This window comes from Octopus sinensis, linkage group LG1, assembly GCF_006345805.1.
Source record: "Octopus sinensis linkage group LG1, ASM634580v1, whole genome shotgun sequence".
In the NCBI taxonomy this organism is placed as follows: domain Eukaryota; kingdom Metazoa; phylum Mollusca; class Cephalopoda; order Octopoda; family Octopodidae; genus Octopus; species Octopus sinensis.
Genome location: NC_042997.1, coordinates 156,775,480 through 156,788,710, shown reverse-complemented (window position 1 = coordinate 156,788,710; position 13,231 = coordinate 156,775,480). Strand labels below are relative to the sequence as shown.

The 13,231-nt window shown below is 36.0% G+C and overlaps 1 protein-coding gene across 2 annotated transcripts in view; it reads left to right on the top strand.

Annotated features, from left to right (window-relative positions):
* LOC115218370 overlaps nucleotides 1-13,231 on the top strand; it is a 59,726-nt gene that overhangs the window by 25,207 nt on the left and 21,288 nt on the right. The gene's annotated exons all lie outside the window — the stretch shown is intronic.

Here is a 13,231-nt window from a genome sequence, read left to right as displayed (position 1 = left end):
ATTAACAAACTTATCTGAAAAGTTCAAATACAAAAATCTTGCACACTTAAAACTGCTGTTTATTTGAGGTAAAAATATTGTTGTGGTTGACCGTATTGAAGTTCAGTGTTACAATATGGGTTTCAATGATTGAATAGCTTCAACCTAAATTGACCTGAGATTCAAAACTATGGGGAACTTTGATATTAGTTTCTTTTGGTCTGTGCTCACTCAACATTTGTAAGGGTGTGGCAGTTACTTCAGTGTATTCTATTTATATGTTACCAAACCCCAGGGAAATGACAAGACAAATTAATTTTGAGGTTATTTTGACTTGAAATAAATGCTATAAGAATACTGTAAGGTTAATAAGGTTGCCTTTAATGCTCAGTCAACTTTCTAGAAATAGCAGCCACATCTCCCTCTGCTATCTTTAAACAGAGGGATTCATTTGATAAATAATGTAGTCCTAGATACATTGTGTTTTAACATGGTATTGTTGTCAAGCTTGGGCCCCTTTTGATCATAGATATACATTTTTTAAATATTTATTTATGCGCCCTTTTAAAGCCTAGCCAGGCTCATGGGCCCGGTTTCTATGGTGTATGTGTTCCCCCCAGCTGGACGGGACGCCAGTCCATTACAGCATTACTCAAGAAACAGGAAGAGAGAGTGAGAGAAAGTTGGGGCAAAAGAGTACAACAGGGGTCATCACCAGCCCCTGCTGGAGCCTTATGCAGCTTTGGGTGTTTTCGCTCAATAAACACCCACAACGCTCAGTCTGGGAATCGAAACCGTGATCCTCTGACTGCAAGTCCGCTGCCCTAACCACTGGGCCATTGTGCCTCCACATAGATATACATAGACAATAATGACTGTCAAAAGAATTTTATCTAACACTTACTGTTTCAACCATCTCTGCTATTGTTAGAAAACTTTAATTATAAATTCTTACTGGTTTACTAATTTATTTAGTTGATTGTTCCTTATTCTCATTAGAGCTCTTCTACAGTTGTTACTAACTTTTGTGTCATAATCTTGTATCTAATAAGTTACTTGCATATAAACCTTTTAGGTTTTTTGTTAGTTTCGCAAGTTCAATGTCCTCGTGGAAATAGAGGTAGAATTTTCAAACTACTAACTTTAAGTTATAATAAATGCTTACAAAACCAGTCTTTCTCAAGTAGAACCATATGAAAGTCCTCAAAGAATTATGAAAAACATGCATATGGTGGCTTGTTTAAGTGAGAGATTACTAAAAGCTTTGTTTCTCATATTTGCAGATAATTTATTATGCAATTTACATAGCAGTCACAACACTGCATGAGTAAAGATAGTTTATTAAAGTCAGTTTTGAAATATAAACAAAAGAAATTCAACATTGTTTTGCCTATAAATTTTGGCTTCTTTTTTTGAATTCGCCTTTTGGAATATCAATCATTTATTTTACCTCCAGCATTTTGTAATGCAGTTCTTTTAGTCTTGCATTGTGCTTTAACGTTTTACTAATTAGAATGAAGTGCAGGTATTTTATGATTTTATTTTATCTTATATGTATGTGTGTGTTAGTGAGAAAAAAAGAGAGAAGCTAGTGGTGTTATGCATTAACTTGAGTTAATTTAGTAAAGAATAAAATTGTTCTTTGAGTGCCATATGGAAAAGAAATCTCTAATGGTTTAGACAGAGCCCTTCATCTCAAATTAATATTCCCCCTTTGTTTTTTCTTAATCTTTCTAATTGGTCGTTTTTTGGTTTTACAGTGTGAGGGGGGATATTTATAATTAATATTTGGTCTCTGCTTCTTTGTAAGTTCAAATAAATTTCTAAATTATTGTTTTGTTATTTTGGTAATAAAAAGCAATAATAATAATTATTTTAAAGAATGCCATTGAAATTAAATAATACCAGGGTTTATATAAGAGTTTGTTAAATTGATTGAGCATAAGTAGTGAAAAATTTCAAAAGAACATGGTAATAAAATTAAGGAGAGAGAGAGAGAGAGACAGAGAGAGATTGTGTGAGATGGTAAATGATAGGGAGAAAGTAAAGAATAAGGAAGGGGTGATAAAGGCAGACTACAGTTTATAACAAGGAGATTAAGTAAAATAGGAGGCTATGATGAGGGCCAGGTCAGATGAAGTTCACAGCTAGAATTTAGAAAGAATAGCAAAAGGAAGAGAGGGACAAAAGAACCCACATTCTCATAAATGCATGTACAAATGAGAGGAAGGAAGAGGGGGAAAAGGAATGATAGAGAAGGCTTGCTGAGAATTGGTCAAAGATTGTATTTAAGCTGGCCACATCCGGCCAAAATATTCTACCCATTTTATGTTCGAACTGGCTAGATCTGGTCTCTCATACTTACCCTACAATATTATTCTAGAAATAAACAATCATGTCATTGTAATCTCAAAGCTACAAGATAATGCATGAGTAATTCAAATTAACATGAATGACAGAAATCTGAATGCTAAAGGGTTAAAGTGGAGGTCAGTGGGACTGGAGAAAGTTGAATAGGACTCCATGACATGAAGTGGGAAAGAGAGTAGAGAGGAAGTATGTAAAGTAAAGGCACAGGAGTGGCTGTGTGGTAAGTAGCTTGCTTACCAACCACATGGTTCTGGGTTCAGTTCCACTGCGTGGCACCTTGGCCAAGTGTTTTCTACTATAGCCTCGGGCCGACCAAAGCATTATGAGTGGATTTGGTAGATGGAAACTGGAAGAAGCCCGTCATATATATGTATATATATATATGTGTGTTTGTGTGTCTGTGTTTGTCTCCCCAACATCGCTTGGCAACCAATGCTGGTGTGTTTACGTTCCCATAACTTAGCGGTTCGACAAAAGAGACCGATAGAATAAGTACTAGGCTTACGAAGAATAAGTCCTGGGGTCGATTTGTTCGACTAAAGGTTGTGCTCCAGCATGGCCACAGTCAAATGACTGAAACAAGTAAAAGAGTAAGGCTGCATATATGTAGTCATACCCCAGTACTTTGGGGTTGATTCTTTCAACTTAGAATTCTTCAAGGTGATGCCTCAGCATGGTTGCAGCCCTAATGACTGGAACAAAGATAATATATGCAGTCACACATTACATATCCATATTATCATCATCATTGTTTAAACATCCACTTTTCCATACTTGGATGGGTTAGATGAAGGTTATTGAGATAGATTTCCTATAGCCAGATGTCCTTCCTGCTGGAAGCTTTTAACTGTTTCCAAGCAAGGTAATGTATCCCCATGGCCAGACAAACTTTTCGCAGAAGACTGGAAACAAACAACACCACTTGTATGACAGTGATGCTTGTTTACAACCAATATGTGATGTCAAGACAAGCATCCACACACATGTAGCAGGTTTCTTGTTTCTGTCCACCAAATTCACACATAAGGCTTTGATTGACATCATCATCATCATCATCGTTTAACATCCGCTTTCCATGCTAGCATGGATTGGATGATTTTGACTGCGGGCTGGCAAACCAGATGGCTGCACCAGGCTCCAATCTTGATCTGGCAGAGTTTCTACAGCTGGATGCCCTTCCTAATGCCATCATTATTATTTAGTGTCTGTTTTCCATGCTGTCATGGGTTAGACGGTTTGACTAAAACCGATAAGCTGGAGGACAGCACCAAGTTCCAGTCTGATTTGGTATGGTTTCTACAGCTGGATGCCCTTCCTAATTGCAACTACTCCAAGAGTGCAATGGGTGCTTTTGATGTGATACCAGCATTGGCTGCAACTACAATTTCACTTGGCGTGACTGGTCTTCTCAAGCATGGCATATTGCATAGCTATAATAAAAGACGCTCAAAGTGCTGCACTGTAGGCCTGAACCAGAGACCACATAGTTGAGAAGCAAGCTTCTCAACCAGACACTGTTTTCCCTATCCATGCCTATGCCTATTATACATTAAACTTTTACCCTTTATCACTTAAACCAGCTGTATCTAGCCCAACTATTTTACATGTTTTACATTAAAACTGACCAGATCTGGCCTCTCACACCTACCTTACAATAACGGTATTTCGTCTGTCTTTACATTCTGAGTTCAAATTCTGCCGTGGTCGACTTTGCCTTTCATCCTTTCGGGAGCCGATAAATTAAGTACCAGTTGTGTACTGGGATCGATCTAATCGATTGGCCCCCTCCTCAAAAGTTTCGGGCCTTGTGCCTAGAGTAGAAAAGAATATCATTCTAAAATTAAATAATCACATCATTGAAGTCTTGTAGCTGTAAAATAATTCACGATTAATTTGGAACAATGTGAATAAAGAAGCATCAGATTTTATAGATTAATCTGAATGTTAAAGATATTTCTGCTGTGACCTTTCCATCTTTTTCTTTTCAATTATCTAATATGTCCTTCCCTTTTTAAGAAAGTAGGGTGTCATTTTGGGGAATTTTGACCACTTTTTCCAGTAGGTTTGAAAAATTGCAAAGAGGCTCCTTCTTTGGTTGATTAAATAGAATGGAGTAAAATTCACTGATGTGCTATGGGAAACTTATGTAAGTGACAAATGCTATAGTTACATGTTGGGCCAGGTTTGACTCATCCCAGGGTTATATCATAGACAGTGAAGAATAACAATAGACTGAATTGCCATGGATATTGGATTATTGACGCATACTGGCTCTGAAGGAACAAAAGATAAAATTGACTCTAGCAAAAATTGAATTCAAAACAATGAGATACTGAACAAATTTTCCTCAGTTGTTTTATCTGACTTGCCCCACAATTCATGTTTCTATTTCTTCATTGAATCTGGTATAAACACGTAATTTCACACACACACACATACATACACTTCATAATCATCATCATCATCATCATCGTTTAGCGTCCGTTTTCCATGCTAGCATGGGTTGGACGGTTCTACTGGGGTCTGTGAAGCCAGAAGGCTTCATCAGGCCCAGTCAAATCTGGCAGTGTTTCTACGGCTGGATGCCCTTCCTAACGCCAACCACTCCGTGAGTGTAGTGGGTGCTTTTTACGTGCCACTCGCACAGGTGCCAGACAGAGCTGGCAAACGGCCACGAACGGATGGTGCTTTTTATGTGCCACCGGCACGAGGGCCAGGCGAGGCTGGCAACGGACACGAAACGGGGCGGTGCTGACAACGGTTGCGAAACGGAAGGTTCTCTTATATGCCACCGGCACTGGTAACACATCTGCAATTTCCATTGATCGATTTCCATTCTGATCCTCACTTGCCTCAACGGGTCTTCACAAGTAGAGTTTCGACATGCTACCGGCACTGGTAACACATCTGCAATTTCCATTGATCGATTTCGATTCTGATATATTTAAATATTGGTTTCAAATTTTGGGACAAGGCCGGCAATTTCAGGTGAGTGTGCTAGTCAATTACATCGACCTCTATGCTCAGTTGGTACTTATCTTATAGACCCCAAAAGGATGAAAAGCAAAGTCGGCCTCAGCAGAATTTGAACTCAGAACATAACAATGGACAAAATGCTGCTAAGTATTTTTGCTTGGCATGCTAACAATTCTGCCAGCTCACTGCCTTAATATATTTAAATATTGATATTGCCAGCTCTGTCTGGCACCTGTGCGGGTGGCACGTAAAAAGCACCCACTACACTCACGGAGTGGTTGGCATTAGGAAGGGCATCCAGCCATAGAAACACTGCCAGATCTGACTGGGCCTGATGAAGCCTTCCGGCTTCACAGACCCCAGTTGAACCGTCCAACCCATGCTAGCATGGAAAACGGACGCTAAACGATGATGATGATGATGATTGATATGTGTTCAGAAAAAAAAAAATGGAAAAGTGGGAAGGAGAGTAGGCAGCACATTTAGAGGAGGTGAAAAAAGCAACTAAAGAATGAGTATGATAACAGAACATATTAATACAAAGAGAGACAGAAAGGGCAGGTGCTGCTACTGAAAGAGAAAGAGTGCATGAAGTTACCAAATAGAAAGAGCAGACGGTATATTATGTGGTCAATAGACAAGAAGAGAAAACAATGCTATTTTGTTTTGTCTGTTACATAGATTTTTATGGTATGTCATAGTTATCATCATGGTGTTAGTTATACATTAAACAAATTTAAGGAAAATATTCTGAAAGAAGGAAATAGTGTTGATTCATAATTGATTTGGGTGTGTAGTGGTCCCCATGTATCTAGTTATATTTATAAAGTAGACTGTTTTTAAAGATATATATATATATATATACATATACATGCATAAAAGTTACTGAAAGATAGATAAGAGTTTTAAATGTTATTAACTTGAAGATAACATTTTGACTTTGTGCTGAATTTTTTGAATTCTCTAATCCACTCTGACGAACTGAAATTTGTATATTGGTAAGTTTGTCAAAGAAAAACACAGAAAAAAAAAAGGCTTCATCTAAAAGAACTTGGAAGGAATTTCACAAAAACAAATTTCTGCTTAAATAATTATTGTGACTTTAATTAAAAAATGTTCTGAGTGGTTTAGAATTCTAAGTTGGTAATTACTTTAAAAAAAAAAAAAAGAAAGTTAATTTTAAAACTAATTGTTTTTTCCTTATAAGATATCTTGATAATTACAAATCTTACTTTTGCATTTTTTTTTTGCCTTTTTTTAAAAAAAAATAACTATTACAAAAGAATTATTTTTAACTAATGTGATTTGAAATTTCTATCTTTGGGAAAATTAAAAGTGATTTCTTTGTCACACATTATTCTAAGCTAATGTCCTTCTCTCTGATTATAGAAAGAGTCTCAATGGGCTTCAAATGTATATTTTTTGTAGACATGTTGTTGTGTATCTGTGCAGCAATATTATAAGCTTATCTTATATATCAGAAATTTATACCAAATCTCCTGGCAATATTACCTTAATGGTCTGGTATCTTATCCAGAGCAAGATTTGTTTCTTTCTCTTTAATCTCATGAAACTAGAGCCCTGCACAAGTCTTAAAGAGCTCCCTCTCTCTCTCTCTCTTTCTATCTGTCTATCTCTCTCTCATATATGGTGAATATCCTATTTGAATTAAACTGTAATCTTTATTGACTAAGCACTAGCTAAAGACAGGTGGCTCACTTAAAATTTTCTTTTAGCATCTTATTTTTGTCTTTTGGTATTATTTATTTCTTTATTCTTTAATACTGCTAAGCATTTCACCCGGTGTGCTAACGATTCTTTTCTACTCTAGGCACAAGGCCCAAAATTTTGGGGGAGAAGCTAGTCGATTAGATCAACCTCAGTATGCAACTGGTACTTAATTTATCGACTCTGAAAGGATGAAACCAAAGTCCACCTCAGTAGAATTTGAACTCAGAATGTAAAGACAGACGAAATATCGCTAAGCATTTCGCCTGGCGTGCTAATGTTTCTGACAGCTCACCGCCCTTTGGTATTATTGATAAAGAATGGTTTAAATTATTTCCCTCTTAGAAATGTGTTATTGATGCCAGGTTTTCTACCACTTTGTTGATTATTTCTTCCATTTTGCATAAAAGGGAAAGTATAGTCAAATGAGTCAGCCCAATACATGACTGATATTTATTTTGATTGATCCCGACTGGATGAAAGACAACGTTAACTCTGGCAACTCTGTACAACAAAACTAAATATTGAAACCCTTCCAATGACAGCATCTCTGTCACCTTAATAATAAAAATAAAGGGACATGGCTAATCAGAAGATGGAAGGAAGTTATCCTCTGACCGGAGAACCGGCTTGAATGCTTGCAACAGAGTAGACCCACCATCACCAACACTAAAGGCACCCAAGGGCTAGCTTGGTGTGTGAGGCTAAATGGCAGATTGTCTACCACTCAAGAAGTGGTCCCTTTCATGGTCTTCTTCAAGGTTTCTATCCATCAAATTTCATTCACAAGATTGTGGTCAGTCTGAGGATATGGTAGACTTCCACAAAGTAAGCATAGTGAGATTGAACTCAGAACCACATTGTTGCATAGTGAACTACTCAATCACATAGCTATGCATGCATGCACACACATACATGTGTTACTGGTGCCACATAAAAAGCACTGGTGCTGGTGCCACGTAAAAAGCACCCAGTACACTCTGTAAAGTGGTTGGCGTTAGGAAGAGCATCCAGCTATAGAAACCAAACAGGCTATGAATATAACAAAATTGTTTCATTGTTAGTTTTTACTAACCTACAAACAAAGATTTTATTTCAAAAATTTACATGTGCATATATGGGGTCCACAGATGATAAGATAGCAAAATAAGGTTGAGAACCTCTGCTCTAACAGTATCACCAATCTACTACCTGGACTATACTTTGTTTTATTAACTGAGAAAAGATGAAAGGTAAAGTTGTCCTTGACAGGATTTGGATTCAGAATGCAGAACAAACGTTGTTGCAACAAATGCTTGCAAGCCATTTTTTTTTTTTTTTCATTCTACTCTCCTAATGACTCTGGCCAATTTGTTACCACTTTTACACTTCTCTTGGCAAACAAATTTATCCAACTCTGCTGTTAACATATGATTCAATGACTTCAACAAAGGATTCGAGTCCTCAGAACCATCCACCCTATTGTAATATGGAAAACCACAATTGTGAAAGGAATCTCCAAAAGTATTATTAACACCACCACCACCACCACCCTCCCTTCTCTCTCTCTCTCTCCCTCCCTCTCTCTGTATGTGTGTAACTGCTATTTCAGTTCATAGTAGTTCTTCTGGTTTTCTAGTGATGCATTATAATAATTAAAAAAAATGGTTAGAAATTTTTTTCCATTCTCTTCATAACTGAAACATCCATTATTTCATTGTCAGTAGTTTTAATTATCAACCCTTTCATGTCCATATTTCTAATGAAATACATAGTTTTGTGTTTCAATTTTGAAAATAATTAGCAATTTTGCTGGGAATGGGCACTAATAAAATATTTATAATTAATTGTGTCATTTAGAACATAACTTAATTCTTTAGATTGCAAACTGCTAGACTGCTTGTGCATCTATGATACAAAACTTTTATCTTAAAGTATTATGGATTGAAATTAAAATTTTCCATTTCTTGCTATGTTCAACTGAAGTTGTTTCTCTAAATAACTCTAAATTGATTATTTTTGTAATTAAAATGTATAAACAAGGTAAAAGGGTAAAGATTCCCTTTGGTCATATATCACCATGGGATTGCACCTAGAAAGGTTGTTTATGGAAGGCCAGCAGTCCCCTATACATACCAGCCTCCCCTTTGCATGTCACCAATGTTATCCAAAGGAAAGGTAAAGGCTGATACAGCTTGGCACCAGTGACATCACAACTCAGCTGAGTGAACTGGAAAAATGTGAAATATAAACATGAAAAGGTTATTAAAGATTTTAACCAAAAAAAGCACTGGAAATTTTGAGTTTTATCCTTTGAATGTCAACCTGCCTGAAGTCCTGGTTCTATGATACAAACTTCCTGTTTTTAAAGTGATCCGAATTAAAACCTTCTGACAAAACGTCATATAAATTTACATTCAAAGTACCAGTTTAATCTTTTAGCATTCCGTATTACTCCGTCAAATGCAATGCTTATTTATTCTCATGGTTTTGAATTAATCACGCATTTTCTTGTAGCTTTGAAATTTCAGTGATGTGATTGTTGGAAACCCAACAGAAAGCAGTTATAATTAAGGTGCTCTAAAATTAGGTGTTTCTTTTCACTTACAGTATATTAACTCTTGAGGGTCCACCTGGGTGAAATAGGAATCAAAGGGGTCTATAGGTAGAAAAATGGCTGAGAACCACTAATATATATGTATGATTAAAGGAATTATAGTTGTGATCATCTAATATTTCTTCCAGAACTACATTATCCAGTATCATACTCCTCTTTAAAGGCAATAGGTTGTGAGATGATGGGAATTTGGCTGTTGTTTGTAGCAGGGTAATCAACCACATAAAAAGCCATTTCATTGGCTTGCCATTTTCTGATATAGTTAGCAGCAGAAAGGGTATTGTATTCTAAAAGTACACTTTTGCAATTCATGCTAATACTCTATTTTCAAAATTATTTCTGTATTGCTTGCATTAAAAGGGAATATGTGTGTGTGTGTGTGTGTGTGTGTGTACAGGCATAGGCGTGGCTGTGTGGTTACAAAACTCACTTTGCAACCACATGGTCTTGGGGTCAGTCCCACAGTGTGGCGCCTTGGGAAAGTGTCTTCTACTATAGCTCTGGACCACCTAATACCTTGTGAATGAATTTGGTAAATGGAAACTGTGCGGATGCCCATCATGTGTGTATGTGTAGTATGTCTGTATCTATCCCCAACTCTGCTGCTTGACAACTGGTGTTGGTTTGTTTACATCTCTGTAACTTAGCAGTTTGGCAAAAGAGACTGATGGAATAAATACTGGGGTTAATTTGTGTAACTAAATCCTTCAAAGCAGTGCTCCAGCATGGTCACAGTCTAGTGACTGAAACAAGTAAAAGTTACAAAAAAATTTTTTTTTTAAATAAATGAATGAAAATCAATCTCAGATATTTTAAGAATTAAATCCATTCAGATAAGGGATAAGTCACTTATTTAGTATATAGCATTCGACATGCAGTCATAGAAATACAGGATACAAACTCTACCGATACTACTATATGCACATATTCTATAAAATTTGCAGCTGTTTCAAGGGGTAAAAAGTATTTAAATTTATATTAAGAATTCAACCCTGAATTAACTGTTCTCAGTTTCTCTAGATTTGCTCTGGATTAACTGTTCTCTTGATTAACCCTTTTCTTCATTTCAGTTAATTTGCCACAGATGCTAAGCTGCTAAAGCAATGTTGACTTGGTGGCAAAACAAATGGGAGATTTTCTTTTCTGTTACTATATTAAAAAAAAACACATAACTGCAAAAATCTGGAGCAAAGTAGATGGAATGGGAGATAAAAAAAAATACTGATCTGATGCTTAAGTTATCTTTTTTCATTGCCTCATAATTTTTTTTTAGGTTTTGTTACCACATAATTCCTTCTTTATTGCTGCTTTTTTTTTTTTTTTTTTTGTATCTTTGTCTCATAGCTTAATATCCTCCCAGAAGGACAACATTACCTTCAGTTCCATTATCTATTAAATCTTAAGTGAAACCTGGCAAGCAGCCCTATAATCATATAATCAAAGGTATTCTACATGTGATCATCTTGTCTTGTTATGCAGACATAGTGTAACTAGAACTAAATACATTTCCTTATTTAAACCTTTCAAGATCATATTTCAAATGAAATATACTGCCTGTATGTTCTAATTAATTTTGAAAGTAATGCAAAATTTGCTGGGATTAAGTGAAATAACTAGTTTTGTTTTCCATTATTAAAGTTTGTGGGCCGGAACATAACAAAAATATGTTCTAAACCCAAATTATATTGGAAGATTTTAAAATTAGAGATTTTACATTATGGAACTAGAGACAGTCTCACACAGGTTGGTATCAATAAGGTTAAGATAGTAGGTTGTGATTTGAGAAAATGGTTTGCTGCTGTTTCTAGCATGTCGAGTACACATATCAGCTTGTGTTGTTGTTGTTGTAGTAAATGTATAAGTCATAGGAAATTGGCTAAATGATCAGATGAGATCAACTGAATCATCGTTCCAGTTCTGCTACTGTATTTCTAATACACATTCTAAATGTGACCATCCCATCTGTTTTCTGTTTTTACCATGTTATATCCAGGGCTGAACTAAGAGTACATTTAACTATTTTTATCAGGTTCAAGGCATGGTTATGTAGGTAAAAAGCTTGTTTTCCATCCATATGATTTTGGGTTCGGTCCCACTATGTTGCACCTTAGGCAAGTGCCTTCTACTCTAGTCTTAGGCCAACTAAAGCCTTGTGTGTGCATGTGTGTGTGTATCCTTGTCTCGATATTGCACGACGGTTGAAAACTAGTTCACCATCATACAACTGATGACATTCATTTCCTCTCTTCCATGAAAAAAATGTCCAGCCTGAGGAAATATTACCTTGATAGAAAACAGACGAAGCTTTCCAATAGGAAGGGCATCAGATTACCAGTAATCTGAACCTGAACAAGCTGGATTTCTTTAAGAAGCCTGCAAAACTTTACACATAGAGCCCAAATCCAACTGTTTTAAATTGTGATATATGTAACTCCTACTAAATGTGTTGAGTGCCTTTTTCTTTCATTTCTCCACTCATATATATATACATAAGCTAAGGAATGGAGATATGGGGGAAATTCACAACCTTCCACTCTAATAAACCAGTATTGTTCCTGAAAGTTGTTTTTTATATTTTCTACAGATTGCTTGAAGCTCACTTTCTTCTTACACCTTGATCCTTGGATCTTACATTATGTGTGTATATATATATATATATATATATATATATATAAAATAATAAATGTGCCCTTTTTAAAGCCTAGCCAGGCTCACGGGCCCGGTTTCTATGGCGTTTGTGTTCCCCAGCTGGACAAGACGCCAGTTCATCGCAGCGTTACTCATTTTTGCCAGCTGAGTGGACTGGAGCAACGTGAAATGAAGTGTTTTGCTCAAGAACACAACACGTCGCCCGGTCCAGGAATCGAAACCACAATCTTACGATCATAATGCTGACACCCTAACCACTAAGCCACATATATATATATATATATATTATATATATATATATATATATATATATATATATATATATATATTATATATATATATATTTATAAAAATATGGTAAAGTAAAAGAATTCACTTTACCACACACCGAACGTTAAATTTATAAATTAATACTTCAAATATACCGTAAATGGTCTTTACATACCGAATACTGCTTGGTCGAATTTATTAATAATTAATTAATTCGACCCCCTTTTTTGATAACAATATATATATATATATATATATATATACATGGGTGTATGGTTAAGGAGTTTGCTTCCCAGTCACATATGCTTTTAGATTCAGTCCCACTGCATGGTAGCTGTCCTCTTGTCTTCTGCTATAGCCTCAGACTGACCAAAGCCCTGTGAACAGATTTGGTAAGCAAAAACTGATAGAAGCCCATTGTATGTATGTGTGCATATATATGTATATATATATATATATATATATATATTCAAAATGTAATCACATGTGAATCGTTGGTGATTTTCTTCCTCCGTCTTCCTTTCTATTGGACTTTCCTCTGAAGAAGAGCGTTGCTTGAAATGTAAAACCATCTTTCTTTCCTTCCCTGAGCGTCTGCTAATACTTTACATGTACCACATCCTTGCGCTGTTGTTTTATGTTTGTTCTTCTTTTTTGGGATTT